Raw genomic sequence first — 20,507 nt, forward strand, 5'->3', positions numbered from 1 at the left:
TTTTTGGATAGATTAACATCACAGATTTCCAGTGTCAAGTTTCTAATGGATGGTCACATGAACAGTACTGCGCCCAGTAATTTATTCAGGCCAGTGTCTGTTTACAATCTGAAGATGATGTCCAACAGGACTACTTCATCCTTCTTTGTGTTTTACAGATTATTCAACATGTACTGCATGGACAGGTCAATGCGTTAGGCTATTATCATGCTAGTACCATTGTTCCGAACCACCAGTGCAAAATTTTCAGTATTTCTAAATGAACACAAAACCTATTCAGGACTGCAGGCTTCTGTAACCTTGGAAACTGACATATGTTCATTTTGGAGACAATCGATTTATTACACCAGTGTCCAAATGTTTTGGACAGAAAGTGAATTACGCTGTTCCATTTGTTAAAATAAATTTATATGCCTCATCTGCTGTTGTTATCACTCTTAAGCTATTATTAATAGTAGTAGCACATTTAATGAACGCTTCCCTGTTCTGTAGCATTTAAGAACTTCATTGAGGAATGAAGTACAAAGTCTTGGCTTCTATTTAGAAAGACAGTCTTTGCTTTGGAGAGATCATGCTCAAAGGCCTAATGAGACAGGTAAAGTTGTTACATGCTAAATAGATAGATTTCAGAGGGCTTTATAAGGAGGGTCCCAGCTCATGGGAGGATTAAATCAGTTTTAAGAAGGCTGTAACAAATAACTAAATGTAAAGGTAAATTGGGAATTTATTTTCCTTTTTGTTTGAAATTACAAGTATTAATATTGCATAACATTGATTACACTATTCTAGAGAGCATACTTTCAACCTTATTTAATTATTGAGATTAAGTTTTAACATTTATTTAAAAAGGATATGTGTGAAAAATCACTAACCTTTTGGAGGAGTGCCCTCATCTTTCAGTGTCACTGGTGGTTATGTATATTCAGCAAGACACGATTATTCCATGTGCAGACAAATAATAATGATTAGAAAAATCAATTAGCACTCTTCCTCTCTGTTTTGAAACAAGAGTAAAATATATTTATAGCTTTCCTTAGCTGTAATAATGTGTGTGTATCAGAGAGAATGTCATCATACTGTTCGTTAGCACATGTGGAGCCACACTCTTCTAAAATCCCAGCATTGTTTTTTCACTGTGCTGTCTGAGTTAATCTCTATTTCACAGCTACATATGGCTGTTGGCAAGAGACTGAACTTTAGCAGGAACAGTAAAAGCAGCTATGTGTGAAGACTGGGGTCTTTTAAAATATTTTAAGAGTTATTTTATAGAGGTTTTTCAAAGCAAGTGTGAACTTGATAAATACTAGAAGAATACAGTTGTCACTAGATGTACCTTTGTAATAGATGTATTTTGCTGTTCACTCCCTTAATACCATGTTTTCAAAAGGGGTATTTTGCTACTGTCTCCAGTGAAGGCAGAGCTGGACAATAAATGTGTATACAGATGCTTTTGACAAATAAGTTATGTTTAATTCCTCTGGAGCTTTTATTGAAAAGTGTCCCTGACACTTTTAGCAAACTTCTTTCAGCTTTTTGGGGTATGTCAGTTCTTCTACACAACAGCTTTGGTTTGATTTTTTTTCACACTGGACTGAAAATAAAGCATTTTGAATATTTTCTTGCAATAGAATTGTGTCAGAACAGACGCTCTCAAGTCAGAAGCCTTACTTTTTCTCTTTTTCTTGAAAAGTTTCAAAATATTTCTAAAACTTGTCTACTAAAAATCATTGTAGGAAAACAAAATGTTTCCTTTACAGTTTTGGTTTCAATGAAAGGCCATAGCATCACCTTCTATGAATTTTGCAAACTGTTTAAAAGCTTTGCCTGGAACAAGACCTTACTTCTCAGAAAGACTTAAATCACTATGACACAAACAGAACTTCCTCCAGTAAAGATAATGCCAAAATTCATATGGAAAAGGGGAAAAAAAATTATCTCAACAAATAATAGAATGAAAATTAGTTATCACAAAGTAAGAAGGTGAGGCTTAGTAGTGGGATATTTTGTTGTTTAGTTCAATGTTATTCAAATTACTCATTAAATTCACATCAAATACAGTAATCAACATCTAGCTGAGCATCTTTCTCCTCTTAGTTTCTGGATATTGAAAGAGTTTTTAGCTCCGAGAGTAGAATGCAACTCGACATCAGGAACGTTGCCTGTATAGCCAAGTGGAGCCATTCATCTTGGATTCCCATCTTTAAATAATTGTACCATGAATTCCTACTACATGTCATTGTAAATGAATGCATGAAAGTCCATGTGCCATGTAGAAGGCACAGCAGGAGAAATATTTGAAAATCTCCCTTCCTGTTTTAATGTCACGTGCAACCATAGAAAAAGGCAACACACATGAACAATTTAAGTACTTAACAGTTTCCCCTTAAAATTGTAGCTTGATGTTAATACATCCAGAAATAGCTTTTAATTCTTCATTATACTTGTAATTATGCAAATTTTAAAATGCTATTTTTACGTATAAATATTCATTTCCTTATATGAAGGTATTAAGGTACACAGAAGTCAGATTAGCATACTGCAGTGAATCACAGCTGAGAAAAACAACAGCGTAGCTCAATGTGTTTTTAACTGGAAATGGGCAGTGAGAGCCGCTGTGGACTGAAAGGACAGCTGGCATGACAGCATTTGACATCCTGTGTGTAATTGGTTTTGAATGCTTGACAGATTTTTATAATGGTACAGAGGCACTTAGACCAGCAGGTAACTGTTGGGAATAGATTGAGTGGTGGTGAGCCCATTTTCATATTACTCTTACTTGAGAATCCTTTAGACACACTTGACATCAAAGATATGTTTGCTTTTAAGTTCCAGTGCTTGTCAACTGTTACATCCCTTTTCATCAAATTCAGGAAAAGCAGAACAACTTAAAACACCTGCATGTTATTTAATTAAGTGGTCATTGTTAAAGATGAAATTTAAAGTGCAGTTTATATATAGTAAAGGTGGGAAATAGAGTATTGGCTGGGCAACCAGCCTTTAGGTTTTATGTTCAAATTATTTTTGTTGGCAAATTCTGAGCGGAGGATCACTTGTGAAATTGATGTCAGAATTGGATCAACCAGCTCAACAACTACAATCAGGGACAAGACAAGCTTTTTCTGTCTGTTGGAAGTGATGGCATTTTTATTTTTTAATATATTCTAAGTGGGCTGATCAAAATAATGCAACAATTCTTAGCTACTGGTGGTATTTACCTTTTATGTTAGGTGACTGCAAATTGTCAAATAAAAGGAAATAATCACATCTCTAAAAAGATTTGGCTTTCACATTCACTCTTCCCATTTATTTTTCTCCATCTTTATTTCTGATTGAAGGAAAGAAACTAGGGTACACCACCAGGATTTTACGAAAGGATTAGTAGAATTCGATACCTTCATTCTGGGATACTGAATTTACTGCATTGTAAAGGAGTTTGTATTGCAAGTAGTTAAACATAATGTAGTTTCTGAAAATCAGGGTACCTGGAATCAAGAACCCATATACTGAAGATTCAAAAATGACCAGTTGCTGTAAAAATCTACGTCATACATTTCTAGACTTTTGGTCTTTAAACTGGTGAAAAAGTATTTTGTTCTTCAAGGATTTATTTATTTATTTATTTATTTTAACTCTGTCATCATTTGCTGCTAAAGGTTTGGCATTTCACATAGACTTCATTAGGCTTTGAATTTGGGTGGATACTTGAATTTGGGACAATAAAATTTCTCACGTAATACACTGTAAATATCCAAAGCAACTGCTATGTTAAATTTAATAGACTGTGCCAAGCAATGTTCATAATATTTTATTAATGGCTCTGAATTTGATCTAGAAAATTTTACAGTGGTTGGACTGACCATTCATCCAAAAGATATAGGCACTTAATTGTGTCTAAGCAGCTGTCAATTTTGTATGCCCTTAAGATGTCCCTTTCTCACTTGGCTGATCACATCATGTTCAGAGCCTCTGAAATGTTCAGACTTGAACCAGAAGGGAAAATTTTGCTTGTGACAAAACTGCAATGGCTTAACCATTATGGTGCATGTCTACATCTTTATATTTCTCTGAAGAAAATATTCAGAGTTACAGGAAAGGACAAAGACAGTTGAAGTAAACTTTCATAAAAATCTAAATATCTATTTTGCAGTGTTGCGTACTTGCAGAGTAACTTGTTCAGTAATGAGATGAGCCATTCTGATAACAGATGAGAAGTCTTGCCAAACTGAAAGAACCAGCATTGCTGTGCTCCTTACAACTCTTAATTTCACCAGAGATTGTATTTTTGAGCAAAACCATGAAAGCATGGCCCACTGGTGACCACAATTTTCACAGGAATAGAGGTTAATGGCCTTGGTATTTTATTTTACAAAGCTAATCAGATAAGTTCAAGTCTAGCTACCCAGATCCCTTCAGCTGTACAAACAGTTCTCCATTTTCTGTTGTAAAGATCTGTGTGGTGTTCTATGTCAGAGTAAAGATGCAATGCATTCTATCTTAGTGCAATTTGGAGTTATTGGGTAGAGGGGGTAAAAAAAATTAAATCATGAGACAAAATCTTGCACTAGAGGAACATCTTGGGTGATCCTACAAAAAAACATTTAGCATGGCAAAGCTGAAAAGTGGTATGGTTCAGCTAATGACTATAGCAGCTATTACAAATAGCTTGAGCAATTATACATTTTTACCTGTTCAAAACTCATTAGTTTAGAGCTCATAAATAGCTGCTTAAGTATTGCAGTTAATCTTACCAACTTTGCTGTCATCATCTTCTAAATATTATTTGGATACTAGAGGCTTCTCAACCTATTGGAGAGAGATATTTCAATGCCATTAGGTATTTGTTACAAATGTCAGACAAAAAATTGATTTAAAATTTTTTCTTTAATACTGAATAATTTTTTTTAAACACAATTTTTTTTGAAGTTATTTAGAAATTAATTTCTTGGTAATTTAGGTTCCCTAAAAAAGGCCCAGAAATCTCAGCTAAAACATTGCTGTAAAATCCAAAAATTTGTATGACTTGAAGGACATTTATTAAAGAGAAGACATGTTTGTCACACCCATGAAATGTCCTTTTGGTTTAATAATTCCATTATGTACATACAAGAAAGTAGCTGTAGACAGCCTTGTGATTCTAGATGAGAAAGATGTTGCTCTGATTAGGTCTAGGAGACAGTCCATAGAAAATTAGGACTAGTCCATAGAAAATTAGCCTAGATTAGCCTAAAATAACATAAGATAGTATTTGCCACTAAGAGAGTCACTAATAAGATTAAAGAATGCATTCCCAAAAAACATGTTAAAGTAAATGGACATAAAATGCAAAATGTGTAGGCTGATGTGCTCTAAACTGTGTAACGCTGGCCTCATTCTTAGCTATGTTATGCTCTATTAAAATATACAAGATGGATGAAATATCTTTTTCCTTTTTTAAAGCAGAAAACCATGTATATTTTGTTCTGTGGTTTGTTTACTGTTTATGGTCTTGTTTTGTTTTTTTTTTTTTCTTTCTTCCTTAAAATAAGGGAAGTCTTACTGTTACTCATAAACCTAAAAAACTAGGACCTATTTGTCCTTTACAGTTAAAAACTGGGAAAATCCTAAGAACGGGAACACTTTTTCTCGCACTAAAATGCAACAGAGTGGCAATTTAAATTATAAAGGAGGGCCAGTTGCCACTGAAGCCTATCTAAGCAGAATTTAGCATACCTGTCATTTCATTTTCAGTAGCATTATACATTTGCTGCCTCCCAAAAGATAATCTTCAAAACCCAATTTGTATCAATATTTGACTTACATACTTATTTGAAACTTCTATCCTGTCCTAACCACTACATGGACTGATTTAAATATACTGGGTTCTGTCAATATTGCAGCTGTGGATTTTGTACAATAAAAGTAAAGATTGTCTAAATACATGGCTGCAAAATTTCTCAGAAGCAAAATGTGATGTGCCAGATCCTCCCTATGGTATTTTTTTTTGGTATCACAAAACTAAGATAAAGATTATTTAGATCTGATTTACATATTAAGTTAGGGTATAATTTTAAATGATTTTAATATCCCAGTATTGATGGAAAATTCTTACCTATTGTCCTCTTTCTGTATGTAATGATATATGGTTGCATTTTGTACACCTATAGAAAATACTATTATTCTTTAAGGGCATATTTTGATGCTGGATTGTGGGAAACACTTCAGACCTGAGATAACATTTTCTCTGAGGGATATTATGACAGATTTATACTTTTGCTCTTCTAGACACGCAGTCAAAATTCCTGTTTTCCCCAAATGGTTTACAGCTATCATATATGGCCAAAAGCAGGAGCTGAATCCACCTACAGCAATTGAGAATATGCCAGACAAATCTTTATTTAAATCAGTTTTAGAAGGTACATCCAATATAGTTCCTCCCATGTATTTGTAGGTCCTGCAGCCTTAGTACTGGTGAAGGTGATTTCTTATGATTCGAGATGAGTTCTGGTGAAGAGTGGTAACTTCCAAGCAACCAGTTTCCGTGCTACAAGACTGCCTGTTCCTTGGTGCTTTTGCTCTTAGCCGTTAGAAGCTGGAAACTGTAGACATAATAGATCAGGTCTTCCATCCCTTTTCCAGGATCTTTGCAGTAATTTAAAAACTAGTCTTTTTCTTCTTCCATTTATACCTCTTTGTCCTTAGTGTCAGGGAAGGAGAAACCTGGTGTTAAGCCTCTACCCCAAATTATCTCCTGTTATTTATATCAAGCTAAACAAACATGCAAAACACAGATCAGCAGTATCAGTTAATTTTGCTCTTTCTTACCCTCTACATATTATTTAATTTTTATTTTTTTTTATCTAAAAGACAGGCATCACAACACAGGCTTTATTATTTATGCAGTTTGTACATAAATAACATTTGTAGCTGTATCCGTGAATATGGTTATTTTTAATTGATGTAAATATTCTGCTGACTAACCCTTGATCTTAGTTGGAACCTTTTGTAGTTGTTAAACAGAATTTTTTGCAATTGTAGCTGTTGTTATATCAAGGCAAGGGTTGCTCTCCCTATAAAAGCCATTAAATGTTCCCTATCAGAATGGCCTTACGCTACTCAGGTTTCAAAATTACTTATGTCACATGATTACAACACAGTCATTACAGTTTGAGGAAATATGAATTTCTGCCATGCCAGATGGTAATGGGTATTCACGGCTTTTTCAGTGAAAAAGATTGGAAGCTTCTAAATTCCCTTTCTTCCAAAAGTCGTTCCTTCCCACTCAACTTTATTCCCACCTGCCAGCAAAGACAGATTTTTCAAAAGTTACTCCTTATCTTGTGCCAAAAGAAGTGGCCCTGTTTTAGCAAGAGTCTAGTGTAATGGAAAGTTCACCTTCATTTTGGGTCTAAAGATTTAAAAATCTCTCTGAACATTTTTGGACAAAAGCTGTTGCCTGGGATTTTTATTGTTTTTATCATGACCCAAGGAGTTGGCATCCAGCTGGTTTGGGATTTCAGCCGTCTGGCCAGCCAACAGGAGCAACTGTATCAGTTCAACTCATATGGCAGCAAGGCAAAGCTACTGTAGGCTGTGACTTGGGTAGTGTTATTTGCAGCAGGGGAAATCACAGACTGTATAAGCTCAGCCAGTCTACAGTAAGATTTTACAATTTGCTCCAGTGCTTGCTGCTGTTGTCTGTAATTAGGGCAAGTCCTCAATGGAGAACACGCCCTAGCTTTGCTCATACTCACTGAAGAGGCCCAAGATGCGCTATGTTAACTTTAGTGCATCTTTTTCCCGTTCAGTCTTTAAGTTGCAGTTTTGACAGTGAAATCTCATATTTATCCCAAGTGAATCAGAGGCCAGATTTTCAGGATAGTGATGCTGTTGGTGCTCCTTATTAGACTAGACTAAAGGAAATCTGACCACCTTTGGTATATAGATCAGTTAATGTAATTTACTACTATGAATGTGTTTAACCTTGAACATTTGACTTATTAGCATGAATAATTGTTTAATATCAACATCTGTAGGGGCTAATTTATTTTTCAAAAAGCTGAACTATACTATTGTTATAAACAAACTTCAAGTTTAAAGCAACAATAGGAGAGTTTCTACAATGTAGTTTTCATTTAGAGAGAACAAATAGATTTGTGTCTGTTCCCAGAACATACTGGATAGGAAAATGCTGACTATTCAGGCGATAAATGAAGGTGCTCTATACTATAACAAGTGCTCAAAAATCCCAATGTACTTGGAAAAGTAGCTATAATGATAAAATAGGACTTCTAGGGGCTGACTGGAGCCTTAAAGCAATGCATGAGTTCAGTGATATTCATTGCCAACTTGATTTTCTTTAGAGCACAAACATAGTCATGCTTCAGATCTTAGAGAATGTGCCAAAATCTCATTAAAGTAAATTGTATAATGGGCAGCAGAAAAGAATAAACATACTGTTTTTTACTAGAATAATGTGATGCATAAGGTGGAGAAGAAAGATTTTCTTGGTTTAGAATTTGATCGTAAAAAAAAAAAAAACCAACAGAAGACAATTATTGATCAGATCTTAAGTATATGTTGAAACTTGTTTCATTATGTAAAGTAATATGAAAAAATAGTCACATGGTGAGAAGGGGTCTTGAGTTAGCAGAAGACAAAAACATTTCTACCAGCCTAGGATGATTATTAGAACACAAAATGATGGTTAGAAGTGATACTTAATTCATAATTGAGTAGTTTTCCAAAATATTCTTTATTATCATTCCCTTTGCTTTCTCAAATATTCCTAGAAACTGAATCCTCATTCTATTCTTTATAACATTTTTGTAACAGTATAACTCAGGCGATCAGATTGACTAGGCTTCCGCTAGTTCTCTCCCCATTCTTGTGAGCTGTGATAACTCCAGTCAAATCAAATGATTGTGTTTCATTTATGTACATATATAGCTGCTAAGTTCTGTGGAGAAAAACTGATGCAAGATTGATATAAGAAGGTGATGAATGAGGTTATGAAAGTTAAATTACTGTGTTAATCTATTTAAGCAAGACTTCCTAGCATAAAGGATACAGCACTGGAAATTTTCACATTAAAACAAACAAACAAAAACCCAACCCAAAGACGTAGCAAATGGGATGGCAGTTATGGCCTTAACCTATTCAACCCAGTAATCTCATGGTCATTCTTGTCAGCATTTATTTTTGCATATCATTCTCTACAAATACAACACAGGGGTTAAAATATCTACAGTACACTGTAAGAGTGAGTGTGCAAGTAATGCTTTAGGTAAAGTAGCCTTTCTTAGTAACCAGCTTTAATCAGTGATCAATAATACTTCCTTTTTTATGGTATGATTATTCCATTTACTTTAGTCTATTAATTGCTCATAAGTATTTTATTTAAATAATGTTGTTAATGAAAGAAAGCTAAAATGTTAATGTGAATTCTCTTATCATTGTATGCGCTGTCTGGGTTATTGGTGCTGTTATGTGGGACAAATATGTTGTTAAGATCACTTCTTCTGAACAAGGATATCACTACGTCAGTAATGACCCTTTCTATTGTAGAAAATACATTCTGCCAAGCCAAATATCTGTGTTTATCATCTACTCTAGGGTTTATAGGATATTGCTGATGATATTTATCAGGTATTGTTTGTCTTGGAAAGCAGAGTGAGAGCCCTACGTGGAGTGATGCTGTAAGGGCAGTTTCCTGTTTGGTGTGAACGTGTTTGACCCAGCCAGAAGTTAGGAATTTTGGTTTCACTTGCAGCTCTTCTCCAGAAGCCCGTGTTTGGCAAATGCTGCTAGTGTGGTTGTGGTGTTGGTGGGTTAATTGTGCTGCCTTTGTATACCATAACTCTCTTTATTTTGTGCTGATCTTCCAAGAGTCAAGTTAATTACAAGACCTGATTACAAGCACACAGGTCTTGAGTTCAAGTCATTTCAAGGTTGTACATAATTCGTTGGTATAGTCCACCATCGGGATGGGGAATTCACCCTCTGGATGGGTGGGAGGCTGAGTATATGGCTAGGGTTGAGGCTGCGCAACAACCACCCGAGCAATGTAAGTGCCTGGAATTTTGTTTGTGGAACAGCTGTCTCTGCAGTAAGCAACTGTGTGGACTCTTTGTAATCAGCCATGTGTGGCAAGGCTACAGTTAGAAAAAGCAATGACTGTATGAACTTACTGTGGTTGAGACCTGACTTTGGATTTTGAAGCAGTCTTGTTTAAGCACAAGTTACTATAATGTTGAGAGTGAGAATATTATTTTTTTTTTGAGTGCTGAATACAAAGACAGAGATGCAGATGGATTTTCAGAATACTCACTGGTTTTGTGTGTTATTCTACTCAGCTGTGAAGATGCTACATATTTTGTCTAGAGCAGTCAGCAAAGGTAATTGTCTTAATTTCCATATGAAGTATAGCTCAAGAAGTATCAGTACCAAAAGTTTCATTTGTGTGTTGCAAATATTAAGGGCTGTGTGGAACTGAATGGAAGAGTCTGGCTCTGCTATTAGTTACAAGAAGAATCACTACAGACTTTTGTGCAACCTCTGAACTTTCTGACTGTTTTTCATGCAAATTCACTGCAGTGATCAATCCTCCTATAGCAACGAACAGGAAAAAAACTGTTTTGTAACACTTTCATACAATGCTGCCCTGCACCATTTCCATGGTGAGGAAATGATGTCTAAAGTGTTACTGAAAAGAAGAAAGGAAGCTCCTAGAACTGGTGGTTTCAATTTTCCATTTATTTTTTTAATATTCTGATAATATAAAATTTTATTTCTCATAGGAATTGAACTTTAATCAGGAAAGAAAAAATTAACTAAGGAATAAAAACTGCCAACATTCTTTAGTCCTTGAATTAGGAAATTATGTAAGCCAGCAGTCTTACAACTGAATGGGTGTACAGCAGCGTGGGTGGATCTCTGAACTTACAAAGGAGCATCACTGAAGTCAGGTGTAAGATCAGAACAACTTTATGAATGCAATCATTCCCACTCTCAAAGGCAGCCTCTTAAAATTATGTAGGATTTCCTTCCCACATCCTTCAAGTGGTATTTAAGAAGTAACGAATTCTCCTTGTTTTAAAAAAAAAAAAAAAAAAAGGAATCAAAGTAGTTGGAATAAATTCTTGTTGTGTAAAGAGGTTTCAGTCAGATGATACTGTATGGTTATTAATTGCATCATAGACCCATCAGAAATTGCTTCTGTATATATTCCTTACTCATTGCTAACAGATGGCCAGCAATTTAGAATTTCCTTTTAATGAATCCTTAGCCAGATCACCCATACTGATGAATTTTCTATCAAAATAGTGCCTACTCTGAGCATTTCCTGAGTACACTGAACTTTTATCTATTTCTGACCCTAAAAACTGAATTAAATGATCCATTGAATTCAGCCAGCTGTTAGCCAGCCTCCTTTGAAGCCTAAATGCCATGAACTATTTTTTCTCTCTTAATTGTTGACATTTGTGAGACCACAAATCTCTTAACTTCTCATGACTCCCAGTGGCCAATATTTTAAAAAGTAACCAGCATGAATACCAGCTCTGTTTCTTTTTCTGTCATTAGGAGCTAGCACTGCTGCAGCTGGCATGATGACAGAGCATCCACAAAACTGATTCTTCAGGAATATTTGCAACTTTAACATATATAATTAGATTCTTCAATCTCCAGAAAGAAAGCCCCTAATTAATTCATTACCATATATGTGGGTTAACCTCCCAATACAATCTCAGAAAGAACTGCATCTCATGGTATTCCATTAAATAAATGTTTTAATAAAGGTCTTCAAAGGACTTGCAGAAATAGAAAGAGATGCTTGGCTCCCATTTAAACTGCATGGAAGAGCTCAGTTGTTTATGTGTTGTTTATGTACTGTGATGACCCTGTTTGGAATAAGAGGCTCAGCAGGATTTGGATTTGAGGATTTCCCCTCCCCTTGTTGGGGGGGACCACTTGTGAGATGTGAACAAGGATCTTTGCAACCATACATCTGCCCTCATTTTATTCTCTGACTGTAGTAGGGCAATTTTGTTTCCACTGTTATTTTGACCGCATTCTTCTCTGCTTGTATGTAAATTCCTGACTTGTGTGACACTGTGTTGTCTCTCCCCCTCATTTTCTCTTGTTCTGCCTCTGCAACCCCTTTAGCTTCAATTTCCCTCTAGTTCTGCTAAATCTAATATAGCTAAGTACTTGTTTTATTTCCCTGTTATTAATTTCCGTGATATCTGGACAACTTAAAGCTTTTCAGCTTAGTTGCAATAAAAATATGTTTCATCTAACCTAGCTTTCTCCCTGTTGCTCCTATGTCCTGTCTTGTACCAGTTCCATTGGTAGGAAAGCTAAGGCTTTAAAGAGAAAAAAAATAATCAAGTTTAGTGATGAAAATTAGGATCTCTTTTGTCGCTATGGTTGCTCTCAGGGTCTGCCCCGTTGTTTCTGTAACCTTGAATCCTGAGGGTTTGGCTAGAGATGATGATATGTTCATTCAGAACTCTTGAGTTTGAGCAGAACTCTCCTCTGTAGAGGAATAAGGTCTTAGTCTGTTCTCACAACAGGCTTTATAGCTGCATTAATTCTTGGAAAACCCTTCTATTTCTGTATATCCATTTCTCTTTTATCTTACTTCAAGCTAGTAAAATTAATTTCTTCCATTATCATCCTTTGTTATATCTTTCTTAGCTCTTAAAATGGTCAAGTCCTCCAGTTAAGGACACTTTATCGAGTCAGTGATCAAATCACTGGTGTTACACAGCAAGTGATAGAAGTTTCTTCCCTTTATGACCTGATATTTGTACCATAGTGAAGGCAGTCATAGTTCTCTTAGAGCTATGCTTCTAATAGCTAAGCTTCAAGTGAAGCTTTCTCAATGAGCCTCAGATAGCTGGAGATGAGCCTCAGCTGGAGAACTTTGAAGACTCCCAGCACTGAAGAGATCTGGTATGCAATATTACTAAGATGTATTAATCTCTGCTAATGAAAAAATTACTATAATCTTCTACATTAAAAACAGTTTCAAGGGAAATTCAGAACAATAGAGCCTGTTTAAAAAAAAATACTTTGTGCTAAGAATTTCCACTTTCAAACATATAATAAAAATAAGATAGTGTTGAGTGAAAAATGTTGCAAAAATATGGAGATTTCCCATGTCTTGATCATAGTATTAATTCATAAGAAATGATTATAAGCCTCCAAAATTAATATCGTATTCAGCCATTGAAGGCAAATTAAATGCAAATGAAACTCCTCAAATGAAAGCATAATGCTTACTGCATTGAGGTTTCAAAACACATTTGTGATACTGAGTAGAAAAAAAATCAAACTTACATTGAATGTACTGTGCAAATGCAAATGTCATCATCCATTTCTTTTTATGCTTTTCTGGTTTGTGTTCTTTGTTTTGCAAATATGGTAATTGTAATGCAATTGTATTAAAATTGGAAGAAGTCATCAAAATTCACCCAGCAAGCTCACTCTTCTTCTGAAGTTATTTGCTCAAAAGTGTAAAATGGATTTGGAATTTTAAGTCACCAGTTTTTAAAGCTTATCGTGTTACATTTACATATCCTACTACATCATGAATGAGATCAGAAATATTGACAAGTTAGTATGGAAGTACAAAAAACCCACAAGTGTTAATGTGTAATTTATTTTTTTTAAACAGAAGGCTGTCTGATGACATTTTTTTTGGCATGACAAATGTTTTACTGCATATACTGAGGCCCTTACTTAAACTTTGAATTGTGTACCCATGGTTACATGTGTATTTTTTTCCTTCCAGTATTTTAATTTCAAGAGTTTCTTTAACAGGTCAATTTCTCCATACAAATGCTGTAGGAAATAACTTTTTAAGCCTAAAGGGATTACCTTTGACTTCATGCGTTTTGTACTTCCATTTATCTATATCCAGTGATGGTGTGACAATGGCGGGAAGAGCTCTCTCATGTTTGCTACACCACCACTGACTGCAGTGCTCTGTGATGCAAACTGAGGGAGTTGAAGAATCTTTCTCCAATACACTGTTAAGTTTGCTCCACAAACAAGCATGCATTATACTAGGCATTTTAATCTAACGTTAGTTGTGACTGTGAAATTTGCATAATCTGTGCCATCATGATTTGTGGGTAAGGAAAAATCACATATAAATCTATCTTTAACACTGCATGCTGACAACTTGCTGGTCATCAGTCAGAGTATTGTAACAAGCTGACAAGCTCAAGTCAGCTAGGATGATTCCACAGCCCAAGTGCTAGCATCTTACCAATTATGTTTTTGCACAAAAATAATACATTCGTAATGTCAGATTTCCTGAGGTACATGCTGTGAAGATTGTTATTCTGTGTCAGCAAGCAACTAGTAAGGAGTTAAATAGTACGGTCCATCTGGGATTCACAGCATAGATAGCAGATTAAGTCTATTAAGAGGGAGAAAGTTGAATTACTCCAAATGACTGACACAGGCTTTATTCTGCTATGGTTCAGCTGGAAGATGCTGCAGAATAGTCGTATGTCAGGTATATGGCCTGTAGTACTTTGTCAGAGATCCTTAGCTTTATCAAATGCAAAAATAAAAATAAGGTTGGAAAAAAACCCAAACCCTACAGTTCTGACACGTCATAATTAGTGATGAGGCATGCGGCACACAAAACTTGGAAGGCTCCAGAAAACTGACCAGCAAGAAAGGTGAACATCACGTAAATAAACAAGAAGCACAAGAAAAAAAGCTTTGTTTCATGCACAATATCTGGTGAACAAGAAATGTGGAGGAACTTTAGGGAACTGATTGTCAAAAAAACGCATAAGGGATAGCGAAAGTTAAAACATTTTATGGGAGATTAAAGTTATACCCTGTGATGAGAGAGGCATGCAGGCAAAGAAAAACACCTGCGTATTTTCATTTTGCAGCTGTATTGGGTTTGTGTGGCACGGTTTGGGGGGAGGGAGGGGGCTACAGGGGTGGGTTCTGTGAGAAGCTGCTGGAAGCTTCCCCTATGTCCAACAGAGCCAATGCCAGCCGGCTCCAAGATGGACCCACCGCTGGCCAAGGCCGAGCCCATCAGCGATAGTGGTAACACCTCTGGGGTAATGTATTTAGGAAGGGAAAAAAAGCTGCTGTAGCACAGAAACTGCAGCTGGAGAGAAGAGTGAGAACATGTAAGGGAAACAACCCTGCTGACCCCAGGGTCAGTGAAGAAGGAGGGGCAGGAGATGCTCCAGGCACCGGAGCAGAGATTCCCCTGCAGTCCGTGGGGAAGACCATGGTGAGGCAGGCTGTCCCCCTGCAGCCCAGGGAGGTCCACGGTGGAGCAGATATCCACCTGCAGCCCGTGGAAGACCCCATGCTGGAGCAGGTGGGTGCCTGAAAGAGGCTGTGACACCGTGGGAAGCCTGCACTGCCCATGTGGAGAGAGAAGCCCACACTGGAGCAGGTTTGCTGGCAGGACTTGTGACCCACACTGGAGCAGTGTTCTCCTGAAGGGCTGCACTCCACGGAGGGGACCCACACTGGAGCAGTTTGTGAAGAACTGCAGCCTGTGGGAAGGACTCATGTTGAAGAAGTTCACGGAGAACTGTCTTCCGTGGGAGGGACCCCACGCTGGAGCAGGGGAAGTGTGTGAGGAGTCCTCTCCCCGAGGAGGAAGGAGCGGCAGAGACAACGTGTGATGAACTCACCACAACCCCGATTTCCCTGTCCCCCTGCACCACTGTGAGGGAGAAGGTAGAGGAAATCGGGAGTAAAGTTAAGCCCTGGAATAAAGGGAGGGGTGGGGGGAAGGTGTTTTAAGATTTGGGTTTATTTCTCATTACCCTACTCTGGTTGATTGGCAATAAATTAATTTTCCCCAAGTCAAGTCTGTTTTGCCCTTGATGGTAAGTGATGTCTCACTGTCCTTATCTCAACCCACGAGCCTTTTGTTATATTTTCTCTCCCCTGTCCAGTCGAAGAGGGGGAGTGATAGAGCGGCTTTGGTGGGCACCTGGCGTCCAGCCAGGGTCAAGCCACTACATCAGCATAGCAGCAAAAATCTATTTTGATCTCATTTGTCTTGTTAAGTGTTTCAACCAACTCTGTATGCGTTGTCTTTATATCCTGTAAGAAACAGGTTAACATTCTGCGTGCTGTTTGTCAAACTTTAAGATGTAAAGCAATGCTCTTGGAGGCTTAGTAACTTTAGTTATCCACAGCAGTGTTATGGTATGTGGTTGAGAGGCTGATTGAGTATTACAAGGCTACATGCAAACCAGATCTTCAGTGAATGTGGCATTTGATTAGTGGGGAACTGCAAAAAAAGACATTTTGCAGTTGCAGTGTTTTCATATTTGTCATCATAGTCTATGGGTAAAAGGAGATTTTCCCCTTGCTCTACACAGCGGAAAGAAAGTTTTGTGAACAATACAAATTTGAGGCCCTGGAATCAGACTGATTACTTGGAAAGAAAGCCAAAACTATTGAGTTTATAGGAGTCTCCACCATCATTGGTAGAGGATTTTGGAATTATTGCTGTTCCTGGGTGGAAGGATAAAGAAGGAGGAGGTATTTCTGTGTGTATGTATATTGGCTAGTGTTAAAACCTCAGTGCCAGTATAAACAGAACTATAGTTTTGATACTTTCTCGTAACGTTTTAGTTGTGTACTCCAGTCTATTAAATTTCCTTTAGCTACTCATAATCCTAAATGCTAAATCTTAGTTCCTCATATGCTTGTTTCAAAAAAATCAGTAACTCTGATGATATAGGAACACAAATGCCGTTGAATGTCTGTGACACTGGTGAGTGTATATTTTATTTAAAGTACCTACGTAATAGAAATACTGCTTGCCATAACTGTTATAAACTACTTAATCTTGTTCAACCATGAAGTAAAACGTGAGCAGATGTGATCAGCCTCTCAACTGATACAAATACAAATCATGATAATTCTGTGAATCGGTAGTTATGCTAGTTTGCCCAGGAGGACTTGGTAGAAAATCTGTAAAAGTTGGTGTGATTTTTTATTTATATTGCTCAATCTTTTCAAAGGATTTTTCTTTTTTTTAATGGGGGAGTTGTTGCTATTTGATACAGATGACAGCAAACGCCAAAAGTGTTTATAAATGAGGGGTTTCAGGTGTTACATATACAATGGTGCTTAAAAACTCACAGTATCATTCATAACAAATTCGTTCATCAAGAGTGCCAACTGAATCAACATCAACCAGTAAACCATTGCCAAGCAAAACCAGGTGATGACCACAAAGCAGGAAAAAGTTAGATGCTATGCAAGCTACATGCAGGAGATAAGCACTCTGCAATGGCAAATACAGTGTTCGCACAACCACAGGCTGATGGTTTTCAAGAATTTGAGTAAGGCCCTGACTGACAGTTTGCTTTCAATAATATCTTTGCTTTTTGACTCTATGTTCCGTAGACTTCTGTTTATGTACATGTCTCTTTCTTAATGAGTCTGCGCACATGGGGCCTATAAACATATGTGCTAGTTATATGAATTATGGAAACTAAGTACGGCTGGCTTTTCAGTCTGTATGATTTGGAATCACTAAAATATATAACTACTGCAGGTAGCAGTTCTTCAGTAGATGAAGTTTTTTCTCTGAGTCGTTGTGGGTAAATCAATTTTCCAGCATGGCGGGTCATAATCTATCAATGATTCTGCTGTCTTTAGAGGTGTTCTCATTCAATTGAGATGTAAACATGAGGGTATTTCAGTGAAAGGTTTACTGCATTGCTTTCCTCTCAACTATTTTTTTTTTTTTAGTACGTATGTAAATGGACTAGAGCTCTTTGCAAATAAATTTATATAAATATAGAAATTCATGGATTTTTTTATCCAGTATAAACAAGAAAAGTTAAGGGCTTTCAGTTTTGTCTGTTCTTAATGGTACTGTTTTGTTCCAAAATCTGTTTTTAAGGGCTAAATTATTTAAAGTATTTTGGGTTGGGTTGGTAGATGCAATTAATTTCAACAATATTCCTTTTCAGATCTAGCTGAATCCATAATTCTTCCTTGGTTTTGTCAGGTTAATCAATACTTTATTCGTTTTTGCAGCACTAAACCTGAAGTTCAAACTAATAGCATTTAAGATCCCTAAATAGGAAAAAGTATGCACGTGGCTTTATTTAGAGATTTCAAGTCCTGTTTTGCAGATATGCTGAGGTTTATGTAACCATCAAGCTTTGATCATATTGGTTAATCCAATTTAAAGGTGGGGGTTTTTTAGAATTCTTGTTTAACCTTCAGCTTGAGATAACCACTGGTGATGGTTTTAGAGAGAGGGAGTGATAGCATATTTGGGAGAAATACCGTATGCGAGCATTTGCAGCTATTACCATTTAAATGGCCTGTGTCAACCTAAACAATACACAAGGGTTTGGATAACATTTTTTGTGAGAATTTGTTTCCAAGGATTTTTACGGTATGATAAGTACATGATCCAAAATGACATATTATGGAGATATTCTGAGGTGGGGCAAACACAGACCTCAAGTAAAGTATGATAGGCAAAACTGCATCCCAACACAGATGAAGCAAGAAATAACAAATAGATGGAAAGCACTTTAAATTCTGTCCTCCAGTATGGACAGCACTATATGGTGACATTCATCAGAGAAATCTCATCTTTCCAAGCTTCTTACTATTTTCTGCAGCCTATTTGAATAGGTCCACTTCTATTAGGACCAAATTTAATGGACAAGTAGAGCTTTTGTTCTAGCTGCATCAGTACTGCTGGAAGAATATCTGTACACATTCTGAACTCTTGAGTTCCTTGATCTGTAAATATTGTACATTTGTTTACAGGTACATGCCTGAATAACTCATTAAGGTTAGTGGTTCAAATATGACCAGGAAAGAATTTTCAGGACTGAGGATTAGGGAAAGTTGTATTTTTTTGGTTTTATTGCTTTTATTGTGTAAAATATCCTCAGTAGATTTTTATGAGAACCTCTAGAGGAATACATGTTATAAATAAAACAAGGTCAGGAAGAAATAATGTCCAGGGACCCTCAGAGTTATAAACTTGCACTTGGAATGTTAGGCAGGAACAAAGAACACTTACAACCTGGTCCTGCAGTGCTGTGAGCACAGGGCTGGAGGAGTGCCAATGCCTACCAGAGCTAAGCAGGGGCGAATCAAGAGGGACAATGCAACTTTTGGTATCAGAATCTGCTCTCTAGGTTGATTTTTAGAATACCGAGTTTGTTTTAAATTACAGCTTAGCTCATGATTGTGTAAGTGTGGCACTTTCATAATAAACACAGGCTGCCTGGGTTCATCGGAAAACAATCTTACACGTTTGATTCAGTTTATTCATGGCGACATTTTTTATGTCATCTGCTGAGTGGGTTTGGTGCTTTCCCCCCCTTTTTCCAAATCTAGCTTTGACTGCTTGCAAGGAAAGGAGAAGACAGACACCAAGAGGAACCAAAGTTCCTCATTGTGGGAAGTGTGCCTACAAAATTTGTCTTAAAACTTTGAATATTTTATTTTTGTAACAAAAAATATCTCAGAGATGGAGGAACAGATTTTTCGGGCTGTATTCTTTATCTGCAAAGTTGTTTAGAGCCTTTGCTTAAAAAGGTTTTTTTTCTCTTTTAATATATGGACAAGAATGGAGTGGTCAGTACTAACATTTAAGACACAGTTTCTGTTTACAAGCAGAAAGTTTTGCTAAATGCTCCAGTCATATGAAGGGTAATGGTGTGGCACAAAGCAGTATGGACATCATGACATTGACCTTGCCTTCAGGATACCATAGGAGAAATAGTGTGAATGACAATATTGACAATGTTATTTTATTGTTTCTAATTTCTGTAGATGTATTCTAAAGTGATCTATGCCTGGGAATCTCCCTGGTTTAGTATATTGCCAGTTCTTTTTTTAACAGGGCTATATACTATCAATATACTTTGTTATCTATTTAAATGTTCTTTATGTAGCTGTCAGTCCATCACCTGCCTGTGAAGTACTGTCTGAAAAAAGATTCCTTACTTTTACTTTACTTTTTCTTGTTCAATATTATTTATGGAGAGAGACGTATGTGTGCATACATACATACACATACATATCGACAGTATGTCTGCATTTGTGTGGGCTATGAGAATTGTGGAGATGGTTGTTCACAGTTCAACTACTTCCTATAAACTGATTACAACTTTAAAAGCTCATTGTAATATAAAATATGCTTATGATGGTGTTCCAATTGAAAGCTAGTCTGATGTATATTGATATCTTGCTAATAGATAGCATACGACACATGTTCAAACAAAAAATGTACTGCTTAAAAAATAGCACTCAACATCACTGACAACGTTAAATGATGCAACCCCATCAGTTTTGAATCAAGTTAGACTTTATCATCATTTATTATTCATTTGAATTCCTCTTAAACTCTGCTTCAAGCATCTCCTAGTTGTTTCGACTGCAGAAAGGTAAAATGCATAGATGTATATTGCTGCCTAATAAATCTCTTTCATGTTTTTCACTTGCAAAGACAGAGTAGCCTGACCTTGGAAAAG

This window comes from Accipiter gentilis, chromosome 8 (genome assembly GCF_929443795.1).
Source record: "Accipiter gentilis chromosome 8, bAccGen1.1, whole genome shotgun sequence".
In the NCBI taxonomy this organism is placed as follows: Eukaryota; Metazoa; Chordata; class Aves; order Accipitriformes; family Accipitridae; genus Astur; species Astur gentilis.